The sequence below is a fragment of the Dreissena polymorpha genome, chromosome 8 (assembly GCF_020536995.1).
Source record: "Dreissena polymorpha isolate Duluth1 chromosome 8, UMN_Dpol_1.0, whole genome shotgun sequence".
NCBI classification, from domain to species: Eukaryota; Metazoa; Mollusca; class Bivalvia; order Myida; family Dreissenidae; genus Dreissena; species Dreissena polymorpha.
Window position 1 is genome coordinate 7,034,808 of NC_068362.1, and position 20,679 is coordinate 7,055,486.

A 20,679-nucleotide genomic window follows, 5' to 3' on the forward strand; every position below is an offset into this window, starting at 1 on the left:
ACAATCCATCAACATCCTGAAAGGTCAACACTACACCCAGCTGGGAAAATTGATCCTGATAGTCATCCCCAGGTATTGGAATGAATGTACCTGAACTACAGAGGAATCACACCCAAATGACTTTCCTGCCACGACATTAGTGTGGCCACTCGCGTAGGAATTCCTTAGCAAACGTGCTCTTTTGCATGGTGACCTGTGGGATTTTTGCAAAAACTTACGCTTATCAACACTGGATTTTAAGAGAATACTTAATAAAATGTCGCTAACAGGACTTATTATATGAGAGAGACTATCTGGATGCGCATTAAGTGTCACTTTGTGTCGTAAGCTGTTGAAGGAGCGCTTTGCGCCTTTTTAAGTGTTAATTTTGGGTAGCGGCTTTGTATCGGCTTGAAAGCTGCAAATTATGCCTCTCATCATAATAGCATTAATTTTGTAATTGCAATGTGTATGTTAGATTGTAAGTGAAGCTTTTAATAATAATTTTCTTAAAAAACATGATTTATATGCTGTCAGTGAGTTTTTTATTCAAAAAAATGCTTAAAATTAAAAAAAGTCTCCTATTTCATCAAGAAAAGTACACTGATTCACAATCAATACATTTATTTGGGCCTTTTGCTGATATATTGGTGAATTCGCATGCAAGTGATACCAGTTTTTGCCATAAAAGTTACGCGTAACAATAATTGGAGACACAAATCAGCTGTCGTCACTTAGACTAAAAATCATGCATTCCGACTTGACTGCGGCCAATTTAGTCACCGCTTTAAATGGCCATTTTAAGGCCTTTACCCCCATCCGAATGCACTGAAATTGCATATTCATTGTGGAAATAGTTGAAATCTCATGTGGAGAAAGTTTGAAAAAGATGGGACAAAGTTGAGTTCCCTTAAAGGTTACATTACACTAAATCATTGTGTATCCCTCCGTGGTCCATTCGAAAGTAGTGCCTATTTCTAAAGAGTTCCTTTTCTCTTCTTGAATATAAGCCATTTAACAATGTGAGACATGTCTTTTGTGGTTATTTGTAATATCCTGTATGTGTCTGGAGTACTTTGATGCCTTGGATTGGAAGCTAACTTAAAAGATGAACTTTTGAGGGTGTGTTTTCTATTGTGTGGGGCTTTTGTCGAAATTAGGATTCCGAAACGCGTTTTTCTACGGTGGGTTCATTCGACAGCGATTTACTTTCTTAGAAGTTGCGAGACGGTATGTTTTTGATTGCAATTATTGGAAGATGACAGATCCATCTTTAAAATTATACCAGGTTCGGAAAAATTGATACGTCGGAAAGGCAATAAAAATGCTGTGAAAGTTGTCAGTTTTATAATGGGACCCTATGGGAATCGGAATTAGTGTAATATAACCTTTAAAAAGCACATTACTGCAAGTGTCAAGGTCACATGGATTCGTCTGCAAGCGAGACAAGTAGAAAATGAATTTTAATGAATGTTTTGATGATTTGGGTGCTAAAATAGATGAGAGATGTCAATATTTTGGTCCAAATGGATGTTTAGGTGGTTTTGGACTGTTCCGGATGGGTGGGGGACCTGGTATGGACAAGTAAGGGTAACATTTCCAACAAATCTTAAATGTAAATATTATTATGTCCCTAGATTGAAGTTTCAGGTGGAGAGCAAGATGAAAAATATGCCAAATTACATGCATGCAGCCCATTTATGCCATTTTTCTCTTTGTTTGTAGGCCTGACCGTTTGTCCTTGAGCCGTAGATGGTCAACAATCCGCTAGCTGTCTTGCTCTGACTGGTGCACTGGACATGATTTCAATGTGAGTCATCATACTGATTGTTTAATTAACACATGAATTTCAGTTTGTTCGTTAAAGTACTAACTTAGCTGTGTATTTACAGTGGACGTAGTGGTGCGCAGCAGGTGGTAGACTAGGTATTTCCATAAATACACTATGTTTACAGAATTGCGGCCAGTGGAGCAACATAGCTGATGAGTTAATAGCACTAGTTCTTCAGACAAATAACTTTATTTTCAACCTATAAAGCATATTTAGCTGTAGGTGGGGCCATTTAGCTGTAAGATCTGGCTTTTGTTCTGTTAAGCCCTTAGAGTAATGAATTTCAGAGTGAAGACCATAGCGCCTTTTCCTAGTCAAGTATCGGGCAGCTGTATGTCTTTTCAGAAATGCACATGTCTTCTTAAGCATGTCATTGTGTTTGCTTTTAATAAGATAGGCAATAAACTCATAACCTTTAGACAAATGAGCATCTGTAAATTCAGATTTCACTATTTCAGAGTTAGCCAGACCATGATTGAGCTTAAGGATTGTGCTGCGGATGCAGCCTGTGCAGTTCCGGGAGAAAGTCACTGTCTTGGGCAATGCGGTCTGGTATCAGGTAAGCACTATTGAAAGCCTCACACTTTTGGGGGGTCTGAAGCCTTGTGCTGTCAATGCAATCTGGTTCAAGTACAATCCGAATGCATTTTCAAAGCAGTACTTCATCAGATATGGTTATCTCAAGCTTACAGTTCGCGGGCAGATATGACTTCGATTTGTTCTTGCTAGCAGAACCCCTACAGGCCAAACTATGCGTTAAGCACTATTTTCCACAGCAACCCTTGCAGACAGAAAAACAATACTTACAATAACTTCTGGCATTTAATTTTTAATTTCCTTTATATCTCTTTTGTCTGTTTGTTTGCCCTTTTTAACTCTGACATGCCATCTTGCTCACATTGATGGAGCATACCTGTTTTTGTTTAGAGCCAAGTCCCCAGCTGCTCGAGTTTGCCGTGTCGATAATGAGAAAGCCATGGCATGATGTCTCCTCTATGTGTTTCCTTATCTCAGTGTTGAACATAATTGCCAGTTTCAGGGGCCTAAACATTTTATTTTATTAAAGGTCTGGATGATCCTTGCCTGACTGCGGGTTTGTGTACACCTCAATCCGACTCTGTGTCCTGAACAGAGGCCGCAGTGGTGCAGCGCTTGTGGACGATCCATCAACATCCTGAAAGGTCAACACTACACCAAGCTGGGAAAATTGATCCTGATAGTCATCCCCAGGTAGTGGAATGAATGTACACTGAACTACAGAGGAATCACACCCAAATGACTTTCCTGCCACGACATTAGTGTGGCCACTCGCGTAGGAATTCCTTAGCAAACGTGCTCTTTTGCATGGTGACTGTGGGCATTTTTGCAAAACTTACGCTTTCAACACTGGATTTTAAAGAGAATACTTAATAAAATGTCGCTAACAGGACTTATTTATATGAGAGAGACTATCTGGATGCGCATTAAGTGTCACTTTGTGTCGTAAGCTGTTGAAGGAGCGCTTTGCGCCTTTTTAAGTGTTAATTTTGGGTAGCCGGCTTGTATCGGCTTGAAAGCTGCAAATTATGCCTCTCATCATAATAGCATTAATTTTTGTAATTGCAATGTGTATGTTTAGATTGTAAGTGAAGCTTTTAATAATAATTTTCTTAAAAAACATGATTTTATATGCTGTCAGTGAGTTTTTTATTGAAAAAAATGCTTAAAATTAAAAAAAAGTCTCCTATTTCATCAAGAAAAGTACACTGATTCACAATCAATACATTTATTTGGGCCTTTTGCTGATATATTGGTGAATTTCGCATGCAATGATACCAGTTTTTGCCATAAAAGTTACGCGTAACAATAATTGGAGACACAAAATCAGCTGTCGTCACTTAGACTAAAAATCATGCATTCCGACTTGACTGCGGCCAATTTAGTCACCGCTTTAAATGGCCATTTTAAGGCCTTTACCCCCATCCGAATGCACTGAAATTGCATATTCATTGTGGAAATAGTTGAAATCTCATGTGGAGAAAGTTTGAAAAAGATGGGACAAAGTTGAGTTCCCTTAAAGGTTACATTACACTAAATCATTGTGTATCCCTCCGTGGTCCATTCGAAAGTAGTGCCTATTTCTAAAGAGTTCCTTTTCTCTTCTTGAATATAAGCCATTTAACAATGTGAGACATGTCTTTTGTGGTTATTTGTAATATCCTGTATGTGTCTGGAGTACTTTGATGCCTTGGATTGGAAGCTAACTTAAAAGATGAACTTTTGAGGGTGTGTTTTCTATTGTGTGGGGCTTTTGTCGAAATTAGGATTCCGAAACGCGTTTTTCTACGGTGGGTTCATTCGACAGCGATTTACTTTCTTAGAAGTTGCGAGACGGTATGTTTTTGATTGCAATTATTGGAAGATGACAGATCCATCTTTAAAATTATACCAGGTTCGGAAAAATTGATACGTCGGAAAGGCAATAAAAATGCTGTGAAAGTTGTCAGTTTTATAATGGGACCCTATGGGAATCGGAATTAGTGTAATATAACCTTTAAAAAGCACATTTACTGCAATGTCAAGGTCACATGGATTCGTCTGCAAGCGAGACAAGTAGAAAATGAATTTTAATGAATGTTTTGATGATTTGGGTGCTAAAATAGATGAGAGATGTCAATATTTTGGTCCAAATGGATGTTTTAGGTGGTTTTGGACTGTTCCGGATGGGTGGGGGACCTGGTATGGACAAGTAAGGGTAACATTTCCAACAAATCTTAAATGTAAATATTATTATGTCCCTAGATTGAAGTTTCAGGTGGAGAGCAAGATGAAAAATATGCCAAATTACATGCATGCAGCCCATTTATGCCATTTTTCTCTTTGTTTGTAGGCCTGACCGTTTGTCCTTGAGCCGTAGATGGTCAACAATCCGCTAGCTGTCTTGCTCTGACTGGTGCACTGGACATGATTTCAATGTGAGTCATCATACTGATTGTTTAATTAACACATGAATTTCAGTTTGTTCGTTAAAGTACTAACTTAGCTGTGTATTTACAGTGGACGTAGTGGTGCGCAGCAGGTGGTAGACTAGGTATTTCCATAAATACACTATGTTTACAGAATTGCGGCCAGTGGAGCAACATAGCTGATGAGTTAATAGCACTAGTTCTTCAGACAAATAACTTTATTTTCAACCTATAAAGCATATTTAGCTGTAGGTGGGGCCATTTAGCTGTAAGATCTGGCTTTTGTTCTGTTAAGCCCTTAGAGTAATGAATTTCAGAGTGAAGACCATAGCGCCTTTTCCTAGTCAAGTATCGGGCAGCTGTATGTCTTTTCAGAAATGCACATGTCTTCTTAAGCATGTCATTGTGTTTGCTTTTAATAAGATAGGCAATAAACTCATAACCTTTAGACAAATGAGCATCTGTAAATTCAGATTTCACTATTTCAGAGTTAGCCAGACCATGATTGAGCTTAAGGATTGTGCTGCGGATGCAGCCTGTGCAGTTCCGGGAGAAAGTCACTGTCTTGGGCAATGCGGTCTGGTATCAGGTAAGCACTATTGAAAGCCTCACACTTTTGGGGGGTCTGAAGCCTTGTGCTGTCAATGCAATCTGGTTCAAGTACAATCCGAATGCATTTTCAAAGCAGTACTTCATCAGATATGGTTATCTCAAGCTTACAGTTCGCGGGCAGATATGACTTCGATTTGTTCTTGCTAGCAGAACCCCTACAGGCCAAACTATGCGTTAAGCACTATTTTCCACAGCAACCCTTGCAGACAGAAAAACAATACTTACAATAACTTCTGGCATTTAATTTTTAATTTCCTTTATATCTCTTTTGTCTGTTTGTTTGCCCTTTTTAACTCTGACATGCCATCTTGCTCACATTGATGGAGCATACCTGTTTTTGTTTAGAGCCAAGTCCCCAGCTGCTCGAGTTTGCCGTGTCGATAATGAGAAAGCCATGGCATGATGTCTCCTCTATGTGTTTCCTTATCTCAGTGTTGAACATAATTGCCAGTTTCAGGGGCCTAAACATTTTATTTTATTAAAGGTCTGGATGATCCTTGCCTGACTGCGGGTTTGTGTACACCTCAATCCGACTCTGTGTCCTGAACAGAGGCCGCAGTGGTGCAGCGCTTGTGGACGATCCATCAACATCCTGAAAGGTCAACACTACACCAAGCTGGGAAAATTGATCCTGATAGTCATCCCCAGGTAGTGGAATGAATGTACACTGAACTACAGAGGAATCACACCCAAATGACTTTCCTGCCACGACATTAGTGTGGCCACTCGCGTAGGAATTCCTTAGCAAACGTGCTCTTTTGCATGGTGACTGTGGGCATTTTTGCAAAACTTACGCTTTCAACACTGGATTTTAAAGAGAATACTTAATAAAATGTCGCTAACAGGACTTATTTATATGAGAGAGACTATCTGGATGCGCATTAAGTGTCACTTTGTGTCGTAAGCTGTTGAAGGAGCGCTTTGCGCCTTTTTAAGTGTTAATTTTGGGTAGCCGGCTTGTATCGGCTTGAAAGCTGCAAATTATGCCTCTCATCATAATAGCATTAATTTTTGTAATTGCAATGTGTATGTTTAGATTGTAAGTGAAGCTTTTAATAATAATTTTCTTAAAAAACATGATTTTATATGCTGTCAGTGAGTTTTTTATTGAAAAAAATGCTTAAAATTAAAAAAAGTCTCCTATTTCATCAAGAAAAGTACACTGATTCACAATCAATACATTTATTTGGGCCTTTTGCTGATATATTGGTGAATTTCGCATGCAATGATACCAGTTTTTGCCATAAAAGTTACGCGTAACAATAATTGGAGACACAAAATCAGCTGTCGTCACTTAGACTAAAAATCATGCATTCCGACTTGACTGCGGCCAATTTAGTCACCGCTTTAAATGGCCATTTTAAGGCCTTTACCCCCATCCGAATGCACTGAAATTGCATATTCATTGTGGAAATAGTTGAAATCTCATGTGGAGAAAGTTTGAAAAAGATGGGACAAAGTTGAGTTCCCTTAAAGGTTACATTACACTAAATCATTGTGTATCCCTCCGTGGTCCATTCGAAAGTAGTGCCTATTTCTAAAGAGTTCCTTTTCTCTTCTTGAATATAAGCCATTTAACAATGTGAGACATGTCTTTTGTGGTTATTTGTAATATCCTGTATGTGTCTGGAGTACTTTGATGCCTTGGATTGGAAGCTAACTTAAAAGATGAACTTTTGAGGGTGTGTTTTCTATTGTGTGGGGCTTTTGTCGAAATTAGGATTCCGAAACGCGTTTTTCTACGGTGGGTTCATTCGACAGCGATTTACTTTCTTAGAAGTTGCGAGACGGTATGTTTTTGATTGCAATTATTGGAAGATGACAGATCCATCTTTAAAATTATACCAGGTTCGGAAAAATTGATACGTCGGAAAGGCAATAAAAATGCTGTGAAAGTTGTCAGTTTTATAATGGGACCCTATGGGAATCGGAATTAGTGTAATATAACCTTTAAAAAGCACATTTACTGCAATGTCAAGGTCACATGGATTCGTCTGCAAGCGAGACAAGTAGAAAATGAATTTTAATGAATGTTTTGATGATTTGGGTGCTAAAATAGATGAGAGATGTCAATATTTTGGTCCAAATGGATGTTTTAGGTGGTTTTGGACTGTTCCGGATGGGTGGGGGACCTGGTATGGACAAGTAAGGGTAACATTTCCAACAAATCTTAAATGTAAATATTATTATGTCCCTAGATTGAAGTTTCAGGTGGAGAGCAAGATGAAAAATATGCCAAATTACATGCATGCAGCCCATTTATGCCATTTTTCTCTTTGTTTGTAGGCCTGACCGTTTGTCCTTGAGCCGTAGATGGTCAACAATCCGCTAGCTGTCTTGCTCTGACTGGTGCACTGGACATGATTTCAATGTGAGTCATCATACTGATTGTTTAATTAACACATGAATTTCAGTTTGTTCGTTAAAGTACTAACTTAGCTGTGTATTTACAGTGGACGTAGTGGTGCGCAGCAGGTGGTAGACTAGGTATTTCCATAAATACACTATGTTTACAGAATTGCGGCCAGTGGAGCAACATAGCTGATGAGTTAATAGCACTAGTTCTTCAGACAAATAACTTTATTTTCAACCTATAAAGCATATTTAGCTGTAGGTGGGGCCATTTAGCTGTAAGATCTGGCTTTTGTTCTGTTAAGCCCTTAGAGTAATGAATTTCAGAGTGAAGACCATAGCGCCTTTTCCTAGTCAAGTATCGGGCAGCTGTATGTCTTTTCAGAAATGCACATGTCTTCTTAAGCATGTCATTGTGTTTGCTTTTAATAAGATAGGCAATAAACTCATAACCTTTAGACAAATGAGCATCTGTAAATTCAGATTTCACTATTTCAGAGTTAGCCAGACCATGATTGAGCTTAAGGATTGTGCTGCGGATGCAGCCTGTGCAGTTCCGGGAGAAAGTCACTGTCTTGGGCAATGCGGTCTGGTATCAGGTAAGCACTATTGAAAGCCTCACACTTTTGGGGGGTCTGAAGCCTTGTGCTGTCAATGCAATCTGGTTCAAGTACAATCCGAATGCATTTTCAAAGCAGTACTTCATCAGATATGGTTATCTCAAGCTTACAGTTCGCGGGCAGATATGACTTCGATTTGTTCTTGCTAGCAGAACCCCTACAGGCCAAACTATGCGTTAAGCACTATTTTCCACAGCAACCCTTGCAGACAGAAAAACAATACTTACAATAACTTCTGGCATTTAATTTTTAATTTCCTTTATATCTCTTTTGTCTGTTTGTTTGCCCTTTTTAACTCTGACATGCCATCTTGCTCACATTGATGGAGCATACCTGTTTTTGTTTAGAGCCAAGTCCCCAGCTGCTCGAGTTTGCCGTGTCGATAATGAGAAAGCCATGGCATGATGTCTCCTCTATGTGTTTCCTTATCTCAGTGTTGAACATAATTGCCAGTTTCAGGGGCCTAAACATTTTATTTTATTAAAGGTCTGGATGATCCTTGCCTGACTGCGGGTTTGTGTACACCTCAATCCGACTCTGTGTCCTGAACAGAGGCCGCAGTGGTGCAGCGCTTGTGGACGATCCATCAACATCCTGAAAGGTCAACACTACACCAAGCTGGGAAAATTGATCCTGATAGTCATCCCCAGGTAGTGGAATGAATGTACACTGAACTACAGAGGAATCACACCCAAATGACTTTCCTGCCACGACATTAGTGTGGCCACTCGCGTAGGAATTCCTTAGCAAACGTGCTCTTTTGCATGGTGACTGTGGGCATTTTTGCAAAACTTACGCTTTCAACACTGGATTTTAAAGAGAATACTTAATAAAATGTCGCTAACAGGACTTATTTATATGAGAGAGACTATCTGGATGCGCATTAAGTGTCACTTTGTGTCGTAAGCTGTTGAAGGAGCGCTTTGCGCCTTTTTAAGTGTTAATTTTGGGTAGCCGGCTTGTATCGGCTTGAAAGCTGCAAATTATGCCTCTCATCATAATAGCATTAATTTTTGTAATTGCAATGTGTATGTTTAGATTGTAAGTGAAGCTTTTAATAATAATTTTCTTAAAAAACATGATTTTATATGCTGTCAGTGAGTTTTTTATTGAAAAAAATGCTTAAAATTAAAAAAAAGTCTCCTATTTCATCAAGAAAAGTACACTGATTCACAATCAATACATTTATTTGGGCCTTTTGCTGATATATTGGTGAATTTCGCATGCAATGATACCAGTTTTTGCCATAAAAGTTACGCGTAACAATAATTGGAGACACAAAATCAGCTGTCGTCACTTAGACTAAAAATCATGCATTCCGACTTGACTGCGGCCAATTTAGTCACCGCTTTAAATGGCCATTTTAAGGCCTTTACCCCCATCCGAATGCACTGAAATTGCATATTCATTGTGGAAATAGTTGAAATCTCATGTGGAGAAAGTTTGAAAAAGATGGGACAAAGTTGAGTTCCCTTAAAGGTTACATTACACTAAATCATTGTGTATCCCTCCGTGGTCCATTCGAAAGTAGTGCCTATTTCTAAAGAGTTCCTTTTCTCTTCTTGAATATAAGCCATTTAACAATGTGAGACATGTCTTTTGTGGTTATTTGTAATATCCTGTATGTGTCTGGAGTACTTTGATGCCTTGGATTGGAAGCTAACTTAAAAGATGAACTTTTGAGGGTGTGTTTTCTATTGTGTGGGGCTTTTGTCGAAATTAGGATTCCGAAACGCGTTTTTCTACGGTGGGTTCATTCGACAGCGATTTACTTTCTTAGAAGTTGCGAGACGGTATGTTTTTGATTGCAATTATTGGAAGATGACAGATCCATCTTTAAAATTATACCAGGTTCGGAAAAATTGATACGTCGGAAAGGCAATAAAAATGCTGTGAAAGTTGTCAGTTTTATAATGGGACCCTATGGGAATCGGAATTAGTGTAATATAACCTTTAAAAAGCACATTACTGCAATGTCAAGGTCACATGGATTCGTCTGCAAGCGAGACAAGTAGAAAATGAATTTTAATGAATGTTTTGATGATTTGGGTGCTAAAATAGATGAGAGATGTCAATATTTTGGTCCAAATGGATGTTTTAGGTGGTTTTGGACTGTTCCGGATGGGTGGGGGACCTGGTATGGACAAGTAAGGGTAACATTTCCAACAAATCTTAAATGTAAATATTATTATGTCCCTAGATTGAAGTTTCAGGTGGAGAGCAAGATGAAAAATATGCCAAATTACATGCATGCAGCCCATTTATGCCATTTTTCTCTTTGTTTGTAGGCCTGACCGTTTGTCCTTGAGCCGTAGATGGTCAACAATCCGCTAGCTGTCTTGCTCTGACTGGTGCACTGGACATGATTTCAATGTGAGTCATCATACTGATTGTTTAATTAACACATGAATTTCAGTTTGTTCGTTAAAGTACTAACTTAGCTGTGTATTTACAGTGGACGTAGTGGTGCGCAGCAGGTGGTAGACTAGGTATTTCCATAAATACACTATGTTTACAGAATTGCGGCCAGTGGAGCAACATAGCTGATGAGTTAATAGCACTAGTTCTTCAGACAAATAACTTTATTTTCAACCTATAAAGCATATTTAGCTGTAGGTGGGGCCATTTAGCTGTAAGATCTGGCTTTTGTTCTGTTAAGCCCTTAGAGTAATGAATTTCAGAGTGAAGACCATAGCGCCTTTTCCTAGTCAAGTATCGGGCAGCTGTATGTCTTTTCAGAAATGCACATGTCTTCTTAAGCATGTCATTGTGTTTGCTTTTAATAAGATAGGCAATAAACTCATAACCTTTAGACAAATGAGCATCTGTAAATTCAGATTTCACTATTTCAGAGTTAGCCAGACCATGATTGAGCTTAAGGATTGTGCTGCGGATGCAGCCTGTGCAGTTCCGGGAGAAAGTCACTGTCTTGGGCAATGCGGTCTGGTATCAGGTAAGCACTATTGAAAGCCTCACACTTTTGGGGGGTCTGAAGCCTTGTGCTGTCAATGCGATCTGGTTCAAGTACAATCAGAATGCATTTTCAAAGCAGTACTTCATCAGATATGGTTATCTCAAGCTTACAGTTCGCGGGCAGATATGACTTCGATTTGTTCTTGCTAGCAGAACCCCTACAGGCCAAACTATGCGTTAAGCACTATTTTCCACAGCAACCCTTGCAGACAGAAAAACAATACTTACAATAACTTCTGGCATTTAATTTTTAATTTCCTTTATATCTCTTTTGTCTGTTTGTTTGCCCTTTTTAACTCTGACATGCCATCTTGCTCACATTGATGGAGCATACCTGTTTTTGTTTAGAGCCAAGTCCCCAGCTGCTCGAGTTTGCCGTGTCGATAATGAGAAAGCCATGGCATGATGTCTCCTCTATGTGTTTCCTTATCTCAGTGTTGAACATAATTGCCAGTTTCAGGGGCCTAAACATTTTATTTTATTAAAGGTCTGGATGATCCTTGCCTGACTGCGGGTTTGTGTACACCTCAATCCGACTCTGTGTCCTGAACAGAGGCCGCAGTGGTGCAGCGCTTGTGGACGATCCATCAACATCCTGAAAGGTCAACACTACACCAAGCTGGGAAAATTGATCCTGATAGTCATCCCCAGGTAGTGGAATGAATGTACACTGAACTACAGAGGAATCACACCCAAATGACTTTCCTGCCACGACATTAGTGTGGCCACTCGCGTAGGAATTCCTTAGCAAACGTGCTCTTTTGCATGGTGACTGTGGGCATTTTTGCAAAACTTACGCTTTCAACACTGGATTTTAAAGAGAATACTTAATAAAATGTCGCTAACAGGACTTATTTATATGAGAGAGACTATCTGGATGCGCATTAAGTGTCACTTTGTGTCGTAAGCTGTTGAAGGAGCGCTTTGCGCCTTTTTAAGTGTTAATTTTGGGTAGCCGGCTTGTATCGGCTTGAAAGCTGCAAATTATGCCTCTCATCATAATAGCATTAATTTTTGTAATTGCAATGTGTATGTTTAGATTGTAAGTGAAGCTTTTAATAATAATTTTCTTAAAAAACATGATTTTATATGCTGTCAGTGAGTTTTTTATTGAAAAAAATGCTTAAAATTAAAAAAAAGTCTCCTATTTCATCAAGAAAAGTACACTGATTCACAATCAATACATTTATTTGGGCCTTTTGCTGATATATTGGTGAATTTCGCATGCAATGATACCAGTTTTTGCCATAAAAGTTACGCGTAACAATAATTGGAGACACAAAATCAGCTGTCGTCACTTAGACTAAAAATCATGCATTCCGACTTGACTGCGGCCAATTTAGTCACCGCTTTAAATGGCCATTTTAAGGCCTTTACCCCCATCCGAATGCACTGAAATTGCATATTCATTGTGGAAATAGTTGAAATCTCATGTGGAGAAAGTTTGAAAAAGATGGGACAAAGTTGAGTTCCCTTAAAGGTTACATTACACTAAATCATTGTGTATCCCTCCGTGGTCCATTCGAAAGTAGTGCCTATTTCTAAAGAGTTCCTTTTCTCTTCTTGAATATAAGCCATTTAACAATGTGAGACATGTCTTTTGTGGTTATTTGTAATATCCTGTATGTGTCTGGAGTACTTTGATGCCTTGGATTGGAAGCTAACTTAAAAGATGAACTTTTGAGGGTGTGTTTTCTATTGTGTGGGGCTTTTGTCGAAATTAGGATTCCGAAACGCGTTTTTCTACGGTGGGTTCATTCGACAGCGATTTACTTTCTTAGAAGTTGCGAGACGGTATGTTTTTGATTGCAATTATTGGAAGATGACAGATCCATCTTTAAAATTATACCAGGTTCGGAAAAATTGATACGTCGGAAAGGCAATAAAAATGCTGTGAAAGTTGTCAGTTTTATAATGGGACCCTATGGGAATCGGAATTAGTGTAATATAACCTTTAAAAAGCACATTTACTGCAATGTCAAGGTCACATGGATTCGTCTGCAAGCGAGACAAGTAGAAAATGAATTTTAATGAATGTTTTGATGATTTGGGTGCTAAAATAGATGAGAGATGTCAATATTTTGGTCCAAATGGATGTTTAGGTGGTTTTGGACTGTTCCGGATGGGTGGGGGACCTGGTATGGACAAGTAAGGGTAACATTTCCAACAAATCTTAAATGTAAATATTATTATGTCCCTAGATTGAAGTTTCAGGTGGAGAGCAAGATGAAAAATATGCCAAATTACATGCATGCAGCCCATTTATGCCATTTTTCTCTTTGTTTGTAGGCCTGACCGTTTGTCCTTGAGCCGTAGATGGTCAACAATCCGCTAGCTGTCTTGCTCTGACTGGTGCACTGGACATGATTTCAATGTGAGTCATCATACTGATTGTTTAATTAACACATGAATTTCAGTTTGTTCGTTAAAGTACTAACTTAGCTGTGTATTTACAGTGGACGTAGTGGTGCGCAGCAGGTGGTAGACTAGGTATTTCCATAAATACACTATGTTTACAGAATTGCGGCCAGTGGAGCAACATAGCTGATGAGTTAATAGCACTAGTTCTTCAGACAAATAACTTTATTTTCAACCTATAAAGCATATTTAGCTGTAGGTGGGGCCATTTAGCTGTAAGATCTGGCTTTTGTTCTGTTAAGCCCTTAGAGTAATGAATTTCAGAGTGAAGACCATAGCGCCTTTTCCTAGTCAAGTATCGGGCAGCTGTATGTCTTTTCAGAAATGCACATGTCTTCTTAAGCATGTCATTGTGTTTGCTTTTAATAAGATAGGCAATAAACTCATAACCTTTAGACAAATGAGCATCTGTAAATTCAGATTTCACTATTTCAGAGTTAGCCAGACCATGATTGAGCTTAAGGATTGTGCTGCGGATGCAGCCTGTGCAGTTCCGGGAGAAAGTCACTGTCTTGGGCAATGCGGTCTGGTATCAGGTAAGCACTATTGAAAGCCTCACACTTTTGGGGGGTCTGAAGCCTTGTGCTGTCAATGCAATCTGGTTCAAGTACAATCCGAATGCATTTTCAAAGCAGTACTTCATCAGATATGGTTATCTCAAGCTTACAGTTCGCGGGCAGATATGACTTCGATTTGTTCTTGCTAGCAGAACCCCTACAGGCCAAACTATGCGTTAAGCACTATTTTCCACAGCAACCCTTGCAGACAGAAAAACAATACTTACAATAACTTCTGGCATTTAATTTTTAATTTCCTTTATATCTCTTTTGTCTGTTTGTTTGCCCTTTTTAACTCTGACATGCCATCTTGCTCACATTGATGGAGCATACCTGTTTTTGTTTAGAGCCAAGTCCCCAGCTGCTCGAGTTTGCCGTGTCGATAATGAGAAAGCCATGGCATGATGTCTCCTCTATGTGTTTCCTTATCTCAGTGTTGAACATAATTGCCAGTTTCAGGGGCCTAAACATTTTATTTTATTAAAGGTCTGGATGATCCTTGCCTGACTGCGGGTTTGTGTACACCTCAATCCGACTCTGTGTCCTGAACAGAGGCCGCAGTGGTGCAGCGCTTGTGGACGATCCATCAACATCCTGAAAGGTCAACACTACACCAAGCTGGGAAAATTGATCCTGATAGTCATCCCCAGGTAGTGGAATGAATGTACACTGAACTACAGAGGAATCACACCCAAATGACTTTCCTGCCACGACATTAGTGTGGCCACTCGCGTAGGAATTCCTTAGCAAACGTGCTCTTTTGCATGGTGACTGTGGGCATTTTTGCAAAACTTACGCTTTCAACACTGGATTTTAAAGAGAATACTTAATAAAATGTCGCTAACAGGACTTATTTATATGAGAGAGACTATCTGGATGCGCATTAAGTGTCACTTTGTGTCGTAAGCTGTTGAAGGAGCGCTTTGCGCCTTTTTAAGTGTTAATTTTGGGTAGCCGGCTTGTATCGGCTTGAAAGCTGCAAATTATGCCTCTCATCATAATAGCATTAATTTTTGTAATTGCAATGTGTATGTTTAGATTGTAAGTGAAGCTTTTAATAATAATTTTCTTAAAAAACATGATTTTATATGCTGTCAGTGAGTTTTTTATTGAAAAAAATGCTTAAAATTAAAAAAAAGTCTCCTATTTCATCAAGAAAAGTACACTGATTCACAATCAATACATTTATTTGGGCCTTTTGCTGATATATTGGTGAATTTCGCATGCAATGATACCAGTTTTTGCCATAAAAGTTACGCGTAACAATAATTGGAGACACAAAATCAGCTGTCGTCACTTAGACTAAAAATCATGCATTCCGACTTGACTGCGGCCAATTTAGTCACCGCTTTAAATGGCCATTTTAAGGCCTTTACCCCCATCCGAATGCACTGAAATTGCATATTCATTGTGGAAATAGTTGAAATCTCATGTGGAGAAAGTTTGAAAAAGATGGGACAAAGTTGAGTTCCCTTAAAGGTTACATTACACTAAATCATTGTGTATCCCTCCGTGGTCCATTCGAAAGTAGTGCCTATTTCTAAAGAGTTCCTTTTCTCTTCTTGAATATAAGCCATTTAACAATGTGAGACATGTCTTTTGTGGTTATTTGTAATATCCTGTATGTGTCTGGAGTACTTTGATGCCTTGGATTGGAAGCTAACTTAAAAGATGAACTTTTGAGGGTGTGTTTTCTATTGTGTGGGGCTTTTGTCGAAATTAGGATTCCGAAACGCGTTTTTCTACGGTGGGTTCATTCGACAGCGATTTACTTTCTTAGAAGTTGCGAGACGGTATGTTTTTGATTGCAATTATTGGAAGATGACAGATCCATCTTTAAAATTATACCAGGTTCGGAAAAATTGATACGTCGGAAAGGCAATAAAAATGCTGTGAAAGTTGTCAGTTTTATAATGGGACCCTATGGGAATCGGAATTAGTGTAATATAACCTTTAAAAAGCACATTACTGCAATGTCAAGGTCACATGGATTCGTCTGCAAGCGAGACAAGTAGAAAATGAATTTTAATGAATGTTTTGATGATTTGGGTGCTAAAATAGATGAGAGATGTCAATATTTTGGTCCAAATGGATGTTTTAGGTGGTTTTGGACTGTTCCGGATGGGTGGGGGACCTGGTATGGACAAGTAAGGGTAACATTTCCAACAAATCTTAAATGTAAATATTATTATGTCCCTAGATTGAAGTTTCAGGTGGAGAGCAAGATGAAAAATATGCCAAATTACATGCATGCAGCCCATTTATGCCATTTTTCTCTTTGTTTGTAGGCCTGACCGTTTGTCCTTGAGCCGTAGATGGTCAACAATCCGCTAGCTGTCTTGCTCTGACTGGTGCACTGGACATGATTTCAATGTGAGTCATCATACTGATTGTTTAATTAACACATGAATTTCAGTTTGTTCGTTAAAGTACTAACTTAGCTGTGTATTTACAGTGGACGTAGTGGTGCGCAGCAGGTGGTAGACTAGGTATTTCCATAAATACACTATGTTTACAGAATTGCGGCCAGTGGAGCAACATAGCTGATGAGTTAATAGCACTAGTTCTTCAGACAAATAACTTTATTTTCAACCTATAAAGCATATTTAGCTGTAGGTGGGGCCATTTAGCTGTAAGATCTGGCTTTTGTTCTGTTAAGCCCTTAGAGTAATGAATTTCAGAGTGAAGACCATAGCGCCTTTTCCTAGTCAAGTATCGGGCAGCTGTATGTCTTTTCAGAAATGCACATGTCTTCTTAAGCATGTCATTGTGTTTGCTTTTAATAAGATAGGCAATAAACTCATAACCTTTAGACAAATGAGCATCTGTAAATTCAGATTTCACTATTTCAGAGTTAGCCAGACCATGATTGAGCTTAAGGATTGTGCTGCGGATGCAGCCTGTGCAGTTCCGGGAGAAAGTCACTGTCTTGGGCAATGCGGTCTGGTATCAGGTAAGCACTATTGAAAGCCTCACACTTTTGGGGGGTCTGAAGCCTTGTGCTGTCAATGCGATCTGGTTCAAGTACAATCAGAATGCATTTTCAAAGCAGTACTTCATCAGATATGGTTATCTCAAGCTTACAGTTCGCGGGCAGATATGACTTCGATTTGTTCTTGCTAGCAGAACCCCTACAGGCCAAACTATGCGTTAAGCACTATTTTCCACAGCAACCCTTGCAGACAGAAAAACAATACTTACAATAACTTCTGGCATTTAATTTTTAATTTCCTTTATATCTCTTTTGTCTGTTTGTTTGCCCTTTTTAACTCTGACATGCCATCTTGCTCACATTGATGGAGCATACCTGTTTTTGTTTAGAGCCAAGTCCCCAGCTGCTCGAGTTTGCCGTGTCGATAATGAGAAAGCCATGGCATGATGTCTCCTCTATGTGTTTCCTTATCTCAGTGTTGAACATAATTGCCAGTTTCAGGGGCCTAAACATTTTATTTTATTAAAGGTCTGGATGATCCTTGCCTGACTGCGGGTTTGTGTACACCTCAATCCGACTCTGTGTCCTGAACAGAGGCCGCAGTGGTGCAGCGCTTGTGGACGATCCATCAACATCCTGAAAGGTCAACACTACACCAAGCTGGGAAAATTGATCCTGATAGTCATCCCCAGGTAGTGGAATGAATGTACACTGAACTACAGAGGAATCACACCCAAATGACTTTCCTGCCACGACATTAGTGTGGCCACTCGCGTAGGAATTCCTTAGCAAACGTGCTCTTTTGCATGGTGACTGTGGGCATTTTTGCAAAACTTACGCTTTCAACACTGGATTTTAAAGAGAATACTTAATAAAATGTCGCTAACAGGACTTATTTATATGAGAGAGACTATCTGGATGCGCATTAAGTGTCACTTTGTGTCGTAAGCTGTTGAAGGAGCGCTTTGCGCCTTTTTAAGTGTTAATTTTGGGTAGCCGGCTTGTATCGGCTTGAAAGCTGCAAATTATGCCTCTCATCATAATAGCATTAATTTTTGTAATTGCAATGTGTATGTTTAGATTGTAAGTGAAGCTTTTAATAATAATTTTCTTAAAAAACATGATTTTATATGCTGTCAGTGAGTTTTTTATTGAAAAAAATGCTTAAAATTAAAAAAAAGTCTCCTATTTCATCAAGAAAAGTACACTGATTCACAATCAATACATTTATTTGGGCCTTTTGCTGATATATTGGTGAATTTCGCATGCAATGATACCAGTTTTTGCCATAAAAGTTACGCGTAACAATAATTGGAGACACAAAATCAGCTGTCGTCACTTAGACTAAAAATCATGCATTCCGACTTGACTGCGGCCAATTTAGTCACCGCTTTAAATGGCCATTTTAAGGCCTTTACCCCCATCCGAATGCACTGAAATTGCATATTCATTGTGGAAATAGTTGAAATCTCATGTGGAGAAAGTTTGAAAAAGATGGGACAAAGTTGAGTTCCCTTAAAGGTTACATTACACTAAATCATTGTGTATCCCTCCGTGGTCCATTCGAAAGTAGTGCCTATTTCTAAAGAGTTCCTTTTCTCTTCTTGAATATAAGCCATTTAACAATGTGAGACATGTCTTTTGTGGTTATTTGTAATATCCTGTATGTGTCTGGAGTACTTTGATGCCTTGGATTGGAAGCTAACTTAAAAGATGAACTTTTGAGGGTGTGTTTTCTATTGTGTGGGGCTTTTGTCGAAATTAGGATTCCGAAACGCGTTTTTCTACGGTGGGTTCATTCGACAGCGATTTACTTTCTTAGAAGTTGCGAGACGGTATGTTTTTGATTGCAATTATTGGAAGATGACAGATCCATCTTTAAAATTATACCAGGTTCGGAAAAATTGATACGTCGGAAAGGCAATAAAAATGCTGTGAAAGTTGTCAGTTTTATAATGGGACCCTATGGGAATCGGAATTAGTGTAATATAACCTTTAAAAAGCACATTAACTGCAATGTCAAGGTCACATGGATTCGTCTGCAAGCGAGACAAGTAGAAAATGAATTTTAATGAATGTTTTGATGATTTAGGTGCTAAAATAGATGAGAGATGTCAATATTTTGGTCCAAATGGATGTTTTAGGTGGTTTTGGACTGTTCCGGATGGGTGGGGGATCTGGTATGGACAAGTAAGGGTAACATTTCCAACAAATCTTAAATGTAAATATATTATGTCCCTAGATTGAAGTTTCAGGTGGAGAGCAAGAAAAATATGCCAAATTACATGCATGCAGCCCATTTATGCCATTTTTCTCTTTGTTTGTAGGCCTGACCGTTTGTCCTTGAGCCGTAGATGGTCAACAATCCGCTAGCTGTCTTGCTCTGACTGGTGCACTGGACATGATTTCAATGTGAGTCATCATACTGATTGTTTAATTAACACATGAATTTCAGTTTGTTCGTTAAAGTACTAACTTAGCTGTGTCTTTACAGTGGACGTAATGGTGCGCAGCAGGTGGTAGACTAGGTATTTCCATAAATACACTATGTTTACAGAATTGCGGCCAGTGGAGCAACATAGCTGATGAGTTAATAGCACTAGTTCTTCAGACAAATAACTTTATTTTCAACCTATAAAGCATATTTAGCTGTAGGTGGGGCCATTTAGCTGTAAGATCTGGCTTTTGTTCTGTTAAGCCCTTAGAGTAATGAATTTCAGAGTGAAGACCATAGCGCCTTTTCCTAGTCAAGTATCGGGCAGCTGTATGTCTTTTCAGAAATGCACATGTCTTCTTAAGCATGTCATTGTGTTTGCTTTTAATAAGATAGTCACTAAACTCATAACCTTTAGACAAATGAGCATCTGTAAATTCAGATTTCACTATTTCAGAGTTAGCCAGACCATGATTGAGCTTAAGGATTGTGCTGCGGATGCAGCCTGTGCAGTTCCGGGAGAAAGTCACTGTCTTGGGCAATGCGGTCTGGTATCAGGTAAGCACTATTGAAAGCCTCACACTTTTGGGGGGTCTGAAGCCTTGTGCTGTCAATGCGATCTGGTTCAAGTACAATCAGAATGCATTTTCAAAGCAGTACTTCATCAGATATGGTTATCTCAAGCTTACAGTTCGCGGGCAGATATGACTTCGATTTGTTCTTGCTAGCAGAACCCCTACAGGCCAAACTATGCGTTAAGCACTATTTTCCACAGCAACCCTTGCAGACAGAAAAACAATACTTACAATAACTTCTGGCATTTAATTTTTAATTTCCTTTATATCTCTTTTGTCTGTTTGTTTGCCCTTTTTAACTCTGACATGCCATCTTGCTCACATTGATGGAGCATACCTGTTTTTGTTTAGAGCCAAGTCCCCAGCTGCTCGAGTTTGCCGTGTCGATAATGAGAAGCCATGGCATGATGTCTCCTCTATGTGTTTCCTTATCTCAGTGTTGAACATAATT

At 39.0% G+C, this 20,679-nt stretch overlaps 1 long non-coding RNA gene across 1 annotated transcript in view; it reads left to right on the forward strand.

The window, feature by feature from the left end:
• LOC127841428 (uncharacterized) overlaps nucleotides 1-16,566 on the forward strand; it is a 36,697-nt gene extending 20,131 nt beyond the window's left edge. The window contains exons 8-11 of the long non-coding RNA XR_008030975.1: nucleotides 7,654-7,738; nucleotides 11,192-11,292; nucleotides 11,800-13,295; nucleotides 16,269-16,566. This is a non-coding gene — a long non-coding RNA (uncharacterized LOC127841428). The remainder of the gene's footprint in view (nucleotides 1-7,653; nucleotides 7,739-11,191; nucleotides 11,293-11,799; nucleotides 13,296-16,268) is intronic.
• The last annotated feature ends 4,113 nt before the right edge of the window (nucleotides 16,567-20,679 follow it).